This window comes from Podarcis filfolensis, assembly GCF_964270895.1.
Source record: "Podarcis filfolensis genome assembly, chromosome: 1".
In the NCBI taxonomy this organism is placed as follows: Eukaryota; Metazoa; Chordata; class Lepidosauria; order Squamata; family Lacertidae; genus Podarcis; species Podarcis filfolensis.
This window is the reverse complement of record NC_139604.1, coordinates 70230051-70248646: the sequence shown is the minus strand read 5'-3', so window position 1 is coordinate 70248646 and position 18596 is coordinate 70230051. Positions and strand designations below refer to the sequence as shown.

General features: G+C 42.2%; 1 long non-coding RNA gene across 1 annotated transcript; it reads left to right on the top strand.

Moving 5' to 3' along the window:
* The first annotated feature begins 1143 nt into the window (after window positions 1–1143).
* LOC310756488 lies at window positions 1144–13288 on the top strand. Its single transcript, XR_014544904.1, has 4 exons — window positions 1144–1291; window positions 2417–2619; window positions 9773–9853; window positions 13088–13288. It is a non-coding gene; the product is annotated as an uncharacterized lncRNA (long non-coding RNA).
* Window positions 13289–18596: the final 5308 nt, after the last annotated feature.

The following is an 18596-nucleotide window of genomic DNA, read 5'->3' as shown; positions in this document are numbered from 1 at the left end:
CGCTATTTTAAGCCTATTTTAGTAACTTGTTGAAATCGTCTTGCAACTTTTGTCATTTCCCAGGATATTTGAGGAAGTGACTTGCGTGCTTGTTGTGTGTCAACTGCTGTAAAAATATCTTGCACTTTGTACAATGTTCGGACCACCCATGGCACCGGTGGGCAAAAGGCATCTCTCTTGCTATATGTGTCAGAAATTAAAGAGATGTCATTGGTGTATGTTTCAAAATGATTATCTTGTGGTCTGATTTCCACAATGCACTTAAATCACTACACCAAAAGCTCCCGCTCTTTTGAGAGGTGGTGTGATACACGGGTGAGAGGTTTGGACTAAGAAATGAGAGACCTGGGTTCAGAATCCTCAGTCCGCCCTAAAGCTCTTTGAGCGACCTTGGTCCAGTTAATATATATCAGCTTAATTTACCTCACAAGGTTTTTGTGAAGTTAGAAGGGGGTGAGGGGAGAAAAGAGAATCGTGTACATCATTTTGAACAACTTGGGGTTAATGAAACTGATAACAAAATCACTATCCACGTGAATCTTCAGTGTCCCACCTGTTCAACTCCATTGTATTCTTTTGTGTAAAGCTCCAACGAAGTTCTCATTGCGTTAGATTTAGAACGCAGTGGTACAGAATAGACAAAAGGCAGCGTTCTAATCAAGGTTGCAAGTGGAATGTGCCACGTTATTGTCAGGGAACTGCCATTGGAACTAGAGGAGGAGGCGAGGCTCCACAGCGATGCTGGAGAGGGGCCAAGCAGGGAGAGAGCCAGGTCTCCTGTTGGGGAAGAAAATCAGCGCAACACCAGGGATAGAGGGGGGCCAATGGGGGAAGCAGAGAGCAGGCTCCGGGACTCTTCACTGGACACCAGCGGGGAGAGCACAGGTCCTCCGCTACCCACGCCCTCCCTGCGCAGAAGACTTCCACGCAGGGAGAGTAGGAGGAGACTGGGCGTCAAACAACTTTTATGTTGGAAAAGGTTTAAGAAACGCCCACTGACGGATTCTGCCAGCGACTGAACAGCCACGGAGTGGATGGCTGTCCAGCGAGAAATGGTTTAACCAGCCAACCTAGCCCAGAGCGGCGGCAACTTACGCACAAGCAACCCCTAAAGCCATTACAGTTATGATATGAAACATGTATACCTGCAGGTTACCATTAAAGTCAAAAACCGCAACCAAATCACAACAGAGGGATTGAAAGGTTCTGGGTAATTAAATGGAACATACCCACAGAGGAAAAAGAAAACAATTCAAAGCATTAATAATGAAAGATTAACTATAATCTCTAGGTAACCTCTAGGTTAGATTACTGAAACAGATTATACATGGGGCTGCCTCTGAAGACAATTTGGAACCATCTCTTTCCATATGAACTGACCTGGGCCCTGCAATCATCATCTGAGGTCCTTCTTCATGTGCTTCCTCCACAAGAGGTCTGGAGGGTGGGAGCACAAGAACAGGCCTTTTCTGCGGTGGCTCCCCATTTGTGAAATGTTCTTCCTAGGGGGGCTTACCTGGCCACTGTCATTATACTCCTTTAGGTGCCAGGCAAAAATGTTCCCCTTCTCGGCCTTTCATTGGTGTTATCGTTTTTGTTTGTTATACTATGTTACATATTTTTGTGTTTTTATATTGTAAACTGCCCTGCAATTCTTGGATGAAGGGTGGTATAGAATTTCTTATTCTTATTATTTAAAACAGAAGACTTTCCCCTCCCCAAGAAATATGCTATAGATCTGTCAAAATCAAGGATGTCTTCTCTTCATACCTTTAATTGTACTTGGCTGATATTCAGACCAATCCTCACTACTGATGCTGATAGGTTGCTGTGGGAGGAAGAAAGAGGCAGACACCAATTACTTGGATTAAACAGGCCACAACTTTATTTCCACAGCATGGCATAAAACATTAGCTAGGCTCCAGAGATATGGGAATTTAGAGATGACCCCGGAAAAAGGGGGCAGAACCAAGAGCAGACTTAGAGGAGTGCCAACATAAACTGTTTTATCTGTTTAGCAATAAAATATTTTATTAACTTTTTACTTGGTGTGACCTTGATGTGAACGAATTCCTTATTACAAAAGCCATATACAGTGGTACCTCTGGTTAAGTACTTAATTCGTTCCGGAGGTCTGTTCTTAACCTGAAACTGTTCTTAACCTGAAGCACCACTTTAGCTAATGGGGCCTCCTGCTGCTGCCACGCCACCGGAGCACGATTTCTGTTCTCATCCTGAAGCAAAGTTCTTAACCTGAAGCACTATTTCTGGGTTAGCGGAGTCTGTAACCTGAAGCATATGTAACCTGAAGCGTATGTAACCCGAGGTACCACTGTACTGCTGTTGTCAAAAGGCAGTGTGTGGGATGCAGCAGTCATATGATGCATTGGTACAAACTCTTTCGATTTTGTTACAGGTTTATGAGCTCCAGTTTGCTTATGCTACTACAGTGTTTTTTTAAAAGAACAGTGCAAGTTTATTGGGATTCCTATACAGAAACTGCATAACGGCAGACAAGGTTTTCTAAAGCTTGATGACCATCCCTGATATTTACTTTCTCATACAAAGTGAAACCATAGGAGAACATTGGGTGCATTTTAAGGCACCCTCTTCATTCAGGTAAGAAAACAATGAAGTGCATGAACTAAACAGGTGACTCAGGACATACTGCAGAATCCCCTGCAATGCATTGTGGTTCTCTTGAAGATCTACAGGATGTGTTTGGCACAGGAGTCAATGGATGCATCATGCTAATCCATGCTTTAGTGTGACTGTGGTATGAGCTGGAATGACTACGAGCATGCCTACAGTTCCTGCACTTCCCTCTCCTCCCACTCAACTAAGAGGAAGATTTCAATAGCATTTAGTTTTGCTTTCCTTGAACCTTGCCTGCTTGTGTTGCCTAGACCAGGGACAGATATTGATAACAAACAGGAGAATTTAACACGTAGCTATATAACCCATAGCTTGAAGCTGGCTTGCTCTGAAATGGACCAGCATTTCTTCAAAACCATGATTCCAGCAAGCTGAGAGTCAGGGGAAATGAAATGAATGTTGCAGAAGTCATCCTTCTGGGCGTGTAAGAGGAGGGGTGTGTAAAACCAAGGCTCATGGCAACTCCTTCCTGTTCATGCATGATTTAGCAGGACATGCAAACGTATAAAAAGGGTTCCCAGAAAACAGACAGTTATGGCGGAGGGGGCACCATGCTAAACAGCAATGATTTATTTTTTCCCCATTAAAAATTACATGGATCCTGAAATTTGCAAAGCCTCAGCATGGTGTTTAGCTTACCATGCAAATGTTGAAGCCAAGAGAAAGATAAGCTCATCTCAGATATGAGGATCCGGGAAGAAATGCTCAGGGACAACGTTTACAGGTCTGATGCAGTTTGCATGGCTGATTAGTCTGCCTTAGTCTAATTACCCTTGCCTGTCCTGACTGTAAAGATAAAGACATAGAATATTGAAGGCAGCTAAGATGAAAGAAGACCGTTTCTGCCATAAAGAAAAAATATATAACCAGCAGCCTGTCTGTCTATCCGTCTCAGGCTCGAGGCCTAATTGAACCCAGTTTTATTGAGGTGCAGCAGACACCACCAGGCCAATTTTTTGGCAATGCTTCACATGTCAGATATCAAAGTCTTAGTTCATGCTAATTAGTCTTACTAAGTTATTTACTTTGGCAGTTCTCGTGGATGCTCACCAAAATAGACTTTTTAAAATTAGCTTTTTAAAAATTGTACTATTTTGTTATTTAACGTTGAACACACTCAACTTTGGTGAGCTTACCCATGTTATATGTATTCTCCAGTAAATAGAACCTATTCATCCCATCTTCTCAGCAAGTGTCTGGGCAAAATAGCAAGTTTCCCAGCGTAGTTGGAACAATTACTTTCCTAACATATCTGAGTGATGACAAAATGAATTCTGAAGAGGAGAATTTGAATGCCTTCCCTGCATATGTCTTTCTCTTGTATCAAACACTCCAGTTGACTTTGGGCAAGGGAGGGGCAGCTGCAGCATCAAGCAGGAGGGGATGCAGCATGGAAAATAACCAAAACAGATTTGTTCAAACTCCATGATTTCTTATGGTTTCAGGCAAAGAGGTTTCTTATCAGCGTGGTGTAGTGGTTAAGAGCGGTGGACTCGTAATCTGGTGAACCGGGTTCGCTTCCCCACTCCTCCACATGCAGCTGCTAGTCACACTTCTCTGAAGTCTCTCAGCCTCACTCACCTCACAGAGTGTTTGTTGTGGAGGAGGAAGGGAAAGGAGATTGTTACCCGCTTTGAGACTCCTTAAGGGGAGTGAAAGGCGGGATATCAAACCTTCTTCTTCTTCTTCTTCTTCTTCTTCTTCTTCTTCTTCTTCTTCTTCTTCTTCTTCTTCTCCCTGTGTCTTCTCCAAAGGGACGTACATATTAGAAAGGAAACCTTATTAATCAAAGGGCTTCATTTGCATCTGCAGCAAGGAGTTGACTTCAATAAATGGAGAGCATGTCAAAATGCTTAGCATTTGAAATGAAAAAGATCACTAAAAAGCATAGTCCTCCCAACACATTCTTTATGTGTAAACTGAATGTATTCATCAGGAAACTGTCGTGCATGCACACAGCAATCTCCCATGCTGAGCTGACCACAAGCAAATATCGTCAATGTACCCTTAAATAAAGTCCCATGCAGTAGGAACCAAACAATTTCCACCTGAAAGGAGTGGATTTAGCTGAGAGATTCTAACAATAGTGTCATTTACTCTGCTGAATTTATTATGTATTTTGATTATTAATCAGCTGATCGGGAGGCGGGATCTATGCAGCATTCAAGACAGTTACATTTTCTCTTATTATCTCAGCTGAAAGCAGACTTACATTCATCTGGACACTGATTATCCTGAATAAATATTCCTGAAATATTTGGTTCAAGGAGAAACCTGTTCTTTAGTTGCTTGCACCACCGGGCTCCAGATCCCAGCCCCAACTTTATCCATGTGGCACAAGCTGAGCAGAGGCTTACAACAATGCCCTGATACATATTGGAAAACAACGCATCCCTGATGTATAGCCCTTTTGAATTGTTAGGATATTTTATAGCACAAAGTGCATTGCAAGAATTTTTTCTTTAATTATTGCAGCAAGTCTGTGAAAGAAGTCATGAATATTCCCATCTTAGAGACTGGAACTCAATTCACAGTGTGACTTGTTCCAAGGCTGCCCAGGGTTTTCGTGGCTGAAAGGGGACTTGGAGCCAGCAGCACCCTCCAGCTCAAGTCCAACTGTATCCACCAGACATATCTTCATTTGCATCCTGCTGTATAAGCAGTAGAAGAGTCCTTTGAATTTCTGCATACAAGGGAGCTTCTCCATTCATTCCAATAAAGGATGCTGTCGCAAACATACAAGTTGTGCACCAGAAGCCATTTGCAAAAGCAATTTGCTCGCTTCACCTAATCCTTCCTGCCTGTCAGGTTTTGCAACTATCTTGTGGCCATGGATATCAAAGCCAATCAATCAACTCTGCCAAGATTAATACAGAAGGGGGGAGGTTTTACAGAAAGCTGATAAAACCAAATGTCACTGAGTTGGGTCCAGATTTACATGTGACCAGTGCTTTTCTTCTGAGGGGACGCAGGGGTATGCATACCCCTAAACACTTTGCGACTCTAAGTTTGGCCTCATTGAGGGGCAGTATTTCAATATGAGTAGAATAATGAGAGTACCCCTAAACATTTCAATATGAGAGTACTCCTAAACATTTTTTTTAAGAAAAAAAGCACTGCATGTGGCAATGTTCCCTTGTACTGGAGAAAGGGTGAGGCAACAATGTTCACCAAATTCTCCTTCCCCAGAGTCCCTGAAAACCCTTCACCTGTGTCCAGAGGTGGATTTAGGGGGGTGCAACAGGTTCGGACACACTGGGTGTAGAGCTTCAGGGGTGCCGCATCTACAACCATGATGTAGAAGAGATGGCGAGAGGCCCACCAAATTTTGGTGTTGCACAGGACGCCACTGAAATTTGAGATCCGCAAGGTCCCCCACTGCCTGTGACCCATGAAAATCTGCTCCAAAGGGTTTAGGGACCCTGCAGAGCAGCATAAGAAGTGACTGCAGAGGAAAGGGAGAATCAGCCCAAACCGAATTCCACCCTCCCTTCCAGTGGCAAGTCTCCAGTGGAACTCAGAGCCTTCTGGGTTAATGTGAAGTACAAGGTGTAACCGGAAAGTTCGGTGAATGGTCACAGAAATTGGACAGCGAGAAACATTCGGACATACAATCAGCATCAGAAACCCACGAAACGCTCACAATTGTGTATGGAGATGAAGCTGTAACTCGAACGACAGTGTATGAGTGGTTTAAGCATTTCTGTGAAGGGTGGCAAAGCACGGAAGATGACCCTTGGTCTGGCAGACCATCAACAAGCAAAAAGGAGGCAAATGTCGACAGAGTTCATGAGTTATTGATGCGGGATCGGTGTTTGTCTGTCTGAATAATGGCTAAAGAATTGCATATTCTGCATGAAATCATTACTGAGGTTACTGAGCTGTTTCACCCTCCACATTCTCCCAATCTGGCCCCACCTGATTTCTTTCTTTATCCAAAACTGAAATCTGCACTGAAAGGGCACAGATTTTCCAACATTTCACAAGTCCAAGCTGCTATGACAAGGGAACTGAAAGCAGTACGAAAAGAGGACTTCTCCAGAAGTTTCCAACAGTTCTACAAACATTCTCAATGGTGCATTGTATCTGAGGGGGCCTACTTTGAAAGCCTGTAAGGTGTGCATGTTCAAATATTTCTCACTGTCCGATTTTTGTGACCATACACCGAACTTTCCAGTCACACCTTGTATTTCCATTTGCAGACAGGACACACTGGATCCAACCCAGTGTTTTTGACCGTTATCTAGGCAAAAAGAATTCTCTCATGTTCTTTAAGAAAATTAGTAGCTTTAGGGTTTGGGATTGCAATAATCCAAAAGCTGGCAGAGTTCCTCCTGTGCATTTCACAAGGTATATTTGTCCTCAGTCAACATTATCCGCCTGGGTGTGCAGGATGTCTCATGCCTGAAGACTAAAATCTTTGGAGGGAAAAGGGTAAAATATAAGAATCATTCATTTTGTAAAAATTTATGAACAACTGACTCCTCATATAGGAAATTGGCTTTTAAAGCTGGGCTCTATCATTTGTGACTGCACCATGTGATGTATAAAACTCATAAACATGTCGCAGCAAGTCAGAGACGGGCGTGAAACAGAGTTTCAGAAGCTGCCAGCACAAAGGAACCACTAAATTGGCATGGTGCCTTGATAGGCCCAACCCTTAAAGAAACCAAGATTTAAACTATACTCACACGCACATTAACAACAACATGGTCACTGAATACTAACATGGATAAATACTATTAATTAAAAACATTCAAATGTTGTTTCAAAACTTCATTTGCCATTTTTAATAAGTGTTAAGCAATAGTAGTAAACATTGCTACAGTCATTTTAATAATTTTCATTAAAGCTTTTTTTAAAAAATGCTACTTAAAAACTACTACCCGGCACCTTTTTAATGTTGGGTTTTTCATGTTCTTTCAAGGTTTGCCTCTTCTCCTCTGAACAAACCAATAGCAAACTTTCCACGAACCCACGCTGCCATCATATGAAGCCAGTGGGCATTTTTGTTGCATCAAATTTTTCTTCCCACCTCCACCTTCCACTCTGGCTGGCATAGACATCAGGATTGTGGATACAGCAATGGCTGTACCACTCCATCAAGCTCTGCTGTTCCCGGCCAGATTATTTTGGATGGCACCCTAAAAACATGCATTTTTGCACGAGCATTTCCCAGCTCTTGATGCCAGATTTTAACTACCTGGGTCCTGTGTGATCTTTTACTGTTTTATCGTAATGTTTCATTAGCATTGCTGTTATTTTGTTGTTATAAAACACCTCTGGATTTATAATTAAATGAAATCTGGCACTGAAATTATTTTAAATATAAAGAGGAATGCACAAGTCCCTCTGTGTGCACTGTGAAAGGAGTTGAACCTATGCATACATTGCAAGCAAATGTTTGCAAAGCCCTTTAGGGTGTTCAACAAGTTCCTGCTCTCCTGTCCAAATGGTTCTCTTCCAGCGCTTTTTAAATTTGGCACCCTGTGGCAACAAAAAAAGGCACCCAATTCAAAAGCACAGAACTGTAGCTGGAAAGGAAAAATTCTCAGCTTTTTCCTTTCCAGCAACAGCTTGAATTCAAAAATCTTTCTTTGCACCTGCAAGGAAGACAGAAGGAATTCTTCACCTGAAGTTGAAGCTCTTGATGTCATGTGACATCAGGTGATTGACAGGTGAGCAGCCCTTTCCACCTGTCAGGAACTTTTGTATCCAGTCTGTGAAATTCACTTCCCTATCCTTACTCTAGGATATAGACACCAGAGCAATAACCATATTTGAGATGGCCGTTCCACTAATGTGAACATGCCGCACATTTCATATTGCAGAAATTTCCTGTTACTCTGGGCTCGTTGTTTGTTAAAAGAGAACTATGAGGCATGACTTTGGCATCATCTGCTTCACAATCATTTGCTGTGCAGATTCAGGGCCTCTCCTTTCTCTCAAGAATTCAGTGTGTGCTGAGCTAGAGATTTTATCAGCAGGCAGCTTTGCTCTTGAATCAAGGGCTTAACCAAAGGTTAGCGGAGATTACTGCAAAAGCCCCAGAGTTGCTTTACGGGGGAAATTGTGTTTATTGACAATGAGGTGAGGCATACACATGCATATATGCGCGCGTGCACACACACACACACACACAGAGTGGAGAGGTTGCGCAAGTGATACAATAGCAGACCTTCTTAGCGAAGTGGTTTCAAAATGGATTTCCCACTCCTTTCAAGACTTGCCAAGATTGCAATCACCTTGTGAAAGGCTTGCCTGTGCAAACTTGTTCTAAGGCGAGTGAATCCAGATGGTCATTGTGTAAGCTTAAACGGGGACCTTGTTGTGCTCAATCCACCAAGCTCTGCTCACATGTAGGCCTTGCTGAGATGAATGGAAGTGGTGCCTCTTGGTTAAGGGGGAAATGCTAAGAGCTTTCGTTAATGCAATGCAAGTTCCTACTTTATGCAGCTGTCAATGTATTCTGCCCACTCCTTTTACACATCCTAAAAGTTTCTTTGAGAGATAGGTCAAAGAAATTTTTGCCCAGGCACTCCCAAAAGAAAGAAAATAAACTGAACTTATTTTTCCATTAGTGTATGTTCTGTGAAATATATTATAAAGCTGCCAACTTATAGCTCTGGGTTCTACTGCTGAAGCTTGGGCTAGTGCATCATCTTTTAATGAATGACAGGCTGACTTCATGTGTATAGACATAGCTTTATGTGGCAGCAGAATGGCCTGCATCTTAGAAGTCCAGACTGTGCCCCACAGATGTAATGTGGAAGGAAGGTTTGAAATGAAGGAGCAGTCTGTTAACGGAGACATTTAACATATATCTAAGACCTCAAAATTCCTATCACACAGTCTCTTGCACTTCTCTTTCCCCCGATGTTTTTTCTTCCTGATAACAGAAATCTGGCCAAGGGAAATGCTTCTCAGGGAAGGATTGTGAGGGAAACACCCCCATTTGAGGGAGCATTCAGCACCCCTTTCTACAACGCTTCCAGAGGAGCCTTGAAACTAAACACCCAACTACTATCCAATGAATGATGTAAAATGTGAAACAGGATCATTAACAATCTGTCTCATTGTAGCAATACATATACTATCTTCCTGTGTTTTACCATAGATATTGGAACTATAGATACTGGAAGCTTTGTCAGAACAGGCCTCCTTAAACAAAGAAAACAGCTACCTAATCCTCGCTAAGGTAAGCTTTCATGGCCAGAACAACAAACAACATTCCGCTTCTGAAAACCCAAACAGTCCCAGACTGCTTACATAGAAGCCTGGATAAAAATAGATTCTTTAAAACCAGAGTCATAGGGACCTATAGCAATTGTTTAGATCTGGACCAGATTCCAGGGAATCAAATACTTGCAAAATTAAGAAAGATTCTCAGTTGAACTTCAGTGTAGACCACCAACATTAAGGAGTGGCACTGATTTGGCATGAGAACGGGGGAAAGGCAATGATTACTACTTTGCTACCATCCATGGAATCCTGCAATGGGACTTCCATACTGGCTCATGTGTGAAGCTTTTCAGTAGAGCTGGCTCACATGTTCAGTTGCTGGTTACAGTAATCAATTGTAGATAAATTAAATTATGCACATGGCTATGAGAACCCGGCCTCTGAGAAGACGTTCTTTTAAAAAAATCAAAATCTAGGAATACAGTAAAAAAAATATTAAATTATTCACAAGGGTCTTGTTGTGGTGAGCTCTGCATACCAAACATCTCCTAACAGGTCTCTCTCTCTCTCTCTCTTACTAAGATGAGAAGTCATTTTGAATAAGTTGCCTGTTCAAAGAGTTCTTTGATAAGCACAAAACTGCTTGCCAAAATTCATATTTAGAGCCTTAATGGTGGGAGAAAAACCAAGAAATCCAATACTAAGCAGTGGATTAAAATGTATAAAGCATATTAAATGTTGTTAGTTGAAAGCAGGTTTGTTGGTCCTTAATGAACACCCTCTGCTAGATACGTAGAAGCTATATCCATTTTGGTAACATAACTCTGCCTTGGGCATGGTAGAAGTTGGGAGTAATGCCAAGGCCCTAGCAGGGCCGACTGCCACAGGACTTCTGACCCCACAAGAGATGCAGCTCAGCTGGGCCATGGTAACACCAAGCAAAGTTTTGGCCCCACAAGTGTGATGCATGTGTGCTGGCCTGTGTTGCTATGTTAATATACCAGCCCTACTCCCAACTTGTATACAAAGTGGGCCGGGCTGATTTCATTAAGAGGGTGGTGCTAGCCACCAGATGTCTACTATGTTTTGGCTGGCACCGCCTCCAGACATCACCTTAGTCCCTGATGGCTGTCCAGCAGGAAGCAGAGGGCTTCCCACCAGCACTACTGAGCAGAGATTCTGGCTTACATGTATGTCCTGACAAGTACTGCTGACTGTGTTAATGATACCCTGTCCCACCCCTGGCATATCCACATTGTGACAGGTCCAGCACCACTAATGTGATGAGGCCAGCAATTACCCATGATGTATGCAGGCCCGGAGCTCCACTTGGTACTGCAGCCTGAGTACCAACTAGAAAATGGTGGCAGGCACTGACTGTGCAGCCTTTCAGTTGGCCAGATTTGACACTCGTGGGGAAGGTTCGATCTTGACTAACTAGCCAAGAAAATAAAACTTTGCAAGTTTCTCCAAGACAACTCTTGGACAACTTGTATCGTCTGCTTCAGCTCAAGGTGGAACTACTCTATTCCGAACTATAAAATGGAAAGTGTAATGCTGGTGGTCAACAAAAGAGGTTCAAAGTCTCTCTCAAGGCAAATCTAAAAAAAATAAAAATAAAAGTAGTATAAACACCAACAACTGGGAAACTCTGGCCTGCAAGGGCTCCAATTGGAGAACAGCCTTTACCAAAGGTGTTCTGGACTTTCAAGACGCTTGAATTCAGGATGAAAGGGAGAAATGTGCTAAGAGGAAGGCACGCTTGGCAAATCCACACCGTGATCAACTCCCACCCGGATACCTATGTCCCCACTGTGGAACGACGTGTGGATCCAGAATTGGCCTCCACAGTCACTTATGGACTAACTGTTAAAACTGTGTTTTTGGACAACAATCTTACTTGGCTACGAGTGATCACCAAAGAAGAAGAGGAGCATGTACTGTGGCCTTGAACCAGCACCTTGATTCTTATCCAGGGGCTTGGCCTGCTCACTAAGCTCCAGCTTGCTTGGGCCACTGCCTTCACTTGGTCATGGGTATCACTGTGGATCAAGACAACATCTTTTCCTTCTTAAAACCTTAGTCATCATTTTCTCAGATAATTCACTACTGAACAGTGTCCAAAACTGGAGTGTGAGGAAGCAAATACCTATATCTGAGTTATGTATCTATACTGAGTTTATTGTAATGATATTTTAGGATCCCTTATTGTTCTTCTATTCTTAATTGTCTTTGAAATTTTGCTCAGAGTAGTAAAGAGGTTTTGCTCCAGGAATTAAAGGAGCATTGTCATTTTTATTAATATAATTTCTACTGGGCAAAGTATACTATGACGTATATCCCATTGACCTTGACAGTGACCTGTGAAGTATACAGTTGTTAATCTTACTGTCTAGATGTACAACCAAAACTCAGAGACAACCTCCCAGTGGGCTTGTTTGGCTTATGGGTATTATGCCACTGCAGAAGCTTCAGCAGAAGACAATGTTACTGTCTTCAGATACCTGGTAATGAAAACTACAACCTTCTAATGTATTTCTTGCCAGCCCAAGGAGGTATATTAAAAAGTCCTATTATCTTAATAGATGTCTATTGAAGGTTGGAGCTCATATTTGACTCTTACCTTCCCTATTCTCTGGCAAGATATACAAAAGTCTTACTCATTTCTGACCCCAAAGGCGTGAATAAATATGTTGGCTTAGGTGGTGATTAATGCTTGTTGATCTCTTGATGTCTACCAAATGGGGAGTCATGGGTGAGGAACTTTAGTTTGAACTCTTTGGGCATGAACTTGTTAGATCACATCATGGCTAGGGGGGGGGGCAGACATTTTGCATAGCAGTTTCTTGTCTCTGCAAACCTCAGATGACAGAGACGCTTCTACTTAAGCTGAATCGACCCCATGGAGAAATCACCACTGATACAGGGTGTAGGTAAGGAGCAAAACACACTTTGTGTTCATTTGGCTTCTCCCCCCACCCTTTTCTGTGTGTGGGGTGTTTGACAGGGAATTTGTGCAGTTGGGAAATCTGCTTTAAACCTACACACCACCAATGTGCATTGTGTTTTAAAGCTGTATTGCTACAAGCTTGTCTTGATGTGTTATTTTTGTAATTTAAAAAGAAAAAAACTGAGCTGTGAGCTGTCTTGAAGACAAATTCCATTATTTATTTTTAAAACAAATAAGTAAAATAAATAATTTTATTTATTTATTAACAATATTTTGTGCTCTTGCTCATAATTTATTCAGATGGTTTCCCACTGTATAGTTTCAAGAACATCATGTTTCTGCCAAGGCTTTGTGGGTGGAAAGAGCCATAAGCATCATGGGTGAAAAGGGAAAAAGAAACTTGTAGCTTCAGCTCAGATGTTAAAAGACAAGCATCTCTCCAAATCACCCCGAATCTGTGAGCCGTATGTATTTGTGAAATAAAATTAAAACCTGGCAACCTGAAGCACATAAAACCCACCCCTTGTCAAAAAATTTACTTTCAAGATGGTGGTGTTTTTTTTTTTAATAAACCTCAAAATGGCTGTCTAAAAAATACAGAATATTGCTGGAGGTTTTCCTACTTTAGGCCCAGTGGTAGTGTTAACAGTCAATGTATGCAGGCATACGATACACAGTCCTGACAAAATAACATTTACATCTAAACAACCTTGTTCTTATACACTTAACATTATGAGACTTCAGATACACTGTACTTCATTGTTCCCCATCATTCAGAAATCAATATACCTTCACTGCTGCTTTTCAGCTACAGATTGTCATAGATATTCTACAGTCATTCTTTTGAGCATTTCCCCCCTTTTTTGTCATTTGAACCTAAAGTAGCAAGAGCTTTTGGGAGGGAGGTGGGGACTTTTGTTAGTCAGTGAACAGGCTAACAAAAGTATTTGGAGTGATCCAGGATTATCTTGGAGACCAGGGCCAAAAGCCTGAGAATATATAACAAAGTAAAGCTGCTCACAGACACATCATTGTAAAGCTGTTATTTGAGATGTATGTCAACAGCTTTGCACTCCAAGAAGCCAGTTAACAGTTCTGGGAGGAAACCATCATCCCAACAAAATGTTGCAGTAATGCCATTATAATATACTCCTCCTCTCTCACTCTCTCTCCCCCTCCCTTCAAAGCAAACAAAATTATTATTTGTTAATACACTTTAATTACCATCTTCAGTCCTCAGAAAATGTTCCTGTCTGTGCCTACCTCAAGTATAATCAGTTGAGGACCTGCTTTATTTTGTACACAAGGTAATAGAGAAACAGATCCTTGCAACTCATTAAAATGGATCCTGTTACCAGTGATCAAAAGCACAAAAGCTGCCCTCTAAAACCTACTAAGATTACGCACTCACTTGTTGCTTATGCTCATTTATTGGATGGCCACAATCCATTTTCAGTATCTTCCCGGCAGGCCTAGAAATGAAAGGAAGTCACACACAAAAAAGCCGCTGTTGTCTTGCACAACTTTCTCTCACGTCAATTGGCTTGGTGAGGAGAGATTCCTGGGAGCTTTGCCCAATTCATATATATGAGAAACCAGTCATGAAAGGCTTCAGGGATTTTATTGGGTGAGATATGGTCTAGGAAAATAGCATGTTACACTTGTAAAGGCAAAGTATTCTATACCTGAAAGGATTAGATTATATAGCAGGTGTGCTCAAAATGTACAAATAAATCTCTATAGTATAGTTGTGTGAAAAGAAGCAGAGATCATTTTATTTGCTACACCCTCCCGTCTCGCCATCTGAGGTGAAACAGGAACTGCCAGCTCCTGGCTGCCCAGCCATGTGACCCCAACTTCTTCTGCTGTCCCACAGCTTTCCCCAAACTTGGCGAGAACTGGGGTTCTCCTCAAAGCATTCCGCTTGCTCAGTTTCTCTGCCCCGGGTGCAGGGAAGTCAAGTGACAACGCTATATGCCTGAATACCTCCCTCTCGGTGGTGGAAGCAGTGGGATGGGCTGAGTGCCGCCTCTTGCATTTCTGCCGCTTGAGGTGAGTGCTTCACCTTGCTACACCTCTAAACTAGAAACTCCTGTCATTTAAGAAAACTTCACTTTCAAATAATCATTTTTTTCTGTTATCAAGAGAAATGAATGATACATTCTACAGAAGGGGTGGGCAGAAGGTAGATCTGTATCTGCAGTAGTTCTTGGGGTGATTTGCAGTAGATCATCAAGGATGATTTCCAATGATTTTACGACAGCAACAACAAAATAACTCCGCTCCATGCTCCAGCCCTAAACTATACTGCAGAAATGAAGAAGGATTGGGGTAACCTGGAGTGGAACTTTGTGTGGAAGGAATGCGAGCTGTTCCACCAGGCCTTCGGTTGGGGTTCAGTCTGATTCTTTAATTTCTGTATAAGAACAAGATTAAAGAAGCCTCCTAGCCCACTCACAGGCCCTTTATAAAACCAGTGGTAACAGTTGGCTCTGGAGAATATTAACCACTCTCAATTTTACCCGTGGACTGCCATCTGTCCAGATTTTAATTTGCTCTGAACTAATTTTAAGATGTATTTTAATTAATTGATTGGCTGTTTTATGTTCTTATGTTCTTTGAATACTGTGTTAGTTTTACGATGCTAGCCGCCCTGAGCCCGGCTTCGGCCGGGGAGGGTGGGGTGCAAATAAAAATTATTATTATTATTATTATTATTATTATTATTATTATTATTATTATGATGTTTAGGGCATATCAGAACTAAATGGTGTTCACAGTCCTTCCACACAAAAATCCACTCCTGGTTACCCCAATCTTTCTTTCTTTCAGCAATATAACGTAGGGCTGGAGGAGAGTCATCTGTTATAAGATCCAGAACTAATTCCTGGGATTGGAATTCCTTGGTTCTAAGTGTATATCTTTTGTCCCAGGCTCTGTTTGGTGGACTGAGGTTTCTAGACCCTACATGTCTAGAATTTGCCCATCCCTGCAGTATATGTTAGTATACAAACTAACCACATTTAGTGAGGTTGCCTCTCTGCTTTGCTTTCACTAGCAGACCACTTTTCCTGTTTAGTCAGGTCATTGGCCACTGATCGGCTATTGTGGCAGGGGTGGGTGTTGTATTCCACCCTTGTAAAGGTGCTGTTTTTAATTGGGTTACTTATTTAATTGCTTTTTAATATTTAAGTTGATTGTGTGTTTTTAGTTGCATCTGTTTTAATTTATGCTGTGGGCCCTACACTGGGAAAAAGGGGATATATAAATTAAATACAGTAAATAAGTGCACTACCACACCTGTGTGTTCTCAGCCTAAGACAGGGGACGCTCAGGTTGCAAATGTGATCCATGTGGGATGCACATTCGCAACCCACAGCATTCGCAACCCATATTGCCGTGTCTGCGCACGCGCAGGTTGCGATTCGGCGCTTCTGCGCATGCTCAAAGCGCGATTTAGCGCTTCTGCGCATGCGTGACCACCGAAACCCAGAAGTAACCCGTTCCGGTACTTCTGGGTTTCGGCAGTCCGTAACCCGAAAAAACACAACCTGAATCGTCTGTAACCCGAGGTATGACTGTATGCCTATCAACAATATACGACCTTTCCATTCCGTAGTTCAGGCAATTTTACTCCACAGTCCCATTTCTTAATCGACACTTGATAGACTCGGGTCTTATTTTCATCTACCTATTTCTCCCAGAAGTTGCTCGGTCTTTATTCCTCACCACCACAAACAATTTTTCCCCAATGAAATGCCCTTTGTCTCCTCTTCCTTCAACCACCCTGTTGTCCCTCTTGAAAATGGTTTGCTGTGTGAATTTGAAGAATAATGCAATGAACATGCATAGCAAGTTTCATCCATCTTAATTTCTAAGGAAGGGGTAGAATTGTTAACTGAAAATGCACAAGCAGCAAAGAGAAAAGCTTCCTATATAAACTGGAAAATGTTAATATTACTATTCCAAAAAATCCTTTAACAATATATATATTTTTAAAGATAAAAAAGTGATTGCTTCCAAGATTTTCACGTGAGAATTAAGCTGATATTTGCTGGTTGTGCTTTATTGTGCAGAAGTCTCATATGGGGTGGGTCTACCTGCTGTTAAACACAAAAATCTAAAGGTGTGAAGGAAGGAAATGAAGCAAAAATCATGGGGAGCCTCACTATTTGTCCTATACTGCCGCTGAGGTTTTTTTAATGACTGTGTTGAATGAATATTATTTATTGCTGAAAAGGAGACCAATGTTCTTCTGGGCTTTGGGGTCTACAGCTAATGGCTCTTCAGCATAATGAAAGCATTTTGGCAAAGGATTGCTTTTCTCCTTTTTCTGTTATGTTGTCATTTGTCTTTCTATTCACATTTCTGTCAGCACTATGTATACAAAAGCATTGTGTGGTAGGTGTTTCCCGGCAAGTTCATTGCTATGCTTCCTTGGATACTTACTAAGCCTGCCAAAAAAATATGTGGCTTTTATGAAAGTGGGTGGGGTCAAATTCTTGTTGGAGGCTCTCTCAGTGTCTCATGAACTAGTTTTGATTTGTAGCTACTTTTTCTTCTTCTTAAGTAGTTTGGATGAAATGAGACATTACAGTGGCAGACCTGAAAGTGTCTGACTGAACCCATAGCCATAGAACTGAACCATTCTGCACCCCACACTATCTCCTCAGAAACTGCTTTGCCCCATCTGGTTTTCTCCTGGTGGAGCTCTACAACCATGTAAGTGCTGAGGATGGGCTAGGAAACAAGGAAAAAACACATCACCACTAAGTAGTGGTTTAGGTGAGGGAGCTTACGAATTTTAACCATAAAGTGACCTCCAGAACTGAGTTTCTCAAAGAGTGGGTTGGCAACAGAAGTTAGGCCATCCCTGTCCAGATAATGACATAGCTGAGCCAACGGAAGGCACTCTGCAACACTGAGACTACCTGAGTCTCAAGTGACAGTGATCAATTCAGAAGCACCCTCAACCTACATAGCTGCTCCTTCACAGGGAGTCTAAGCTCCTTCCATCTATCCATTCTAGGGAACCACCCACTAACAGTGCCTCAGTCTTATCTGGATTGAGCGTCAGTTTATTGGCTCTTATCCAGTTCATTGCTGAGGCACATGACACCCACTGCTGCACCTGCAGATGTAAAGGAGAAGTAGAGCTGTGTGTCATCAGTATATTGCTAACATATTCTAAGACTCTGGATGACCCCACTAAGCAGCTTCATGTAGATGTTAAACCATACCCTGCAAGTATTCCAGAAAAAAGGGAACATCCCATTTTTTCTTAGTAGAAGACGGTGGCCATTTTGGGCACCATGATCTCGCACCACAATTCCCCCCCCCAAAAGTGCTTTTTCAGGGTCACAATGTCTGACACTGTGCCCCAAAAGTGCTTTTTCAGGGAGGAGAATGGCATCACAAGATCACGGTGCCCAAAATGGCTGCCATACTTTCATGAGAAAAAATGGGAAGATGGCATCATCCTAGAATATGGCATCCCAGTGTGTTGGAAGATATGGTTAAACATGGAGAATAAAACTAAACCATGTAGAAGTTTCCATGGGGACAAACAACACCCCCAAGCATCACCCTCTGAAAATGACTATCCAAATAGGACTGGAAACATCGCAAAGTGTTGCCATCTCCTGCCTCGGGACTCAGATAGCTGCTGATGACAGAAAGTGATGACAGTAATTACCAGTAGATAATGCCAATCTCTGTCTCCATTTTGTGACTGGTGGGCCTCATGCACCTCCAAGTTCAAGAACCCTACTTCTAGAGACCTGTGCCAGAAAGAACAAATGATATCATC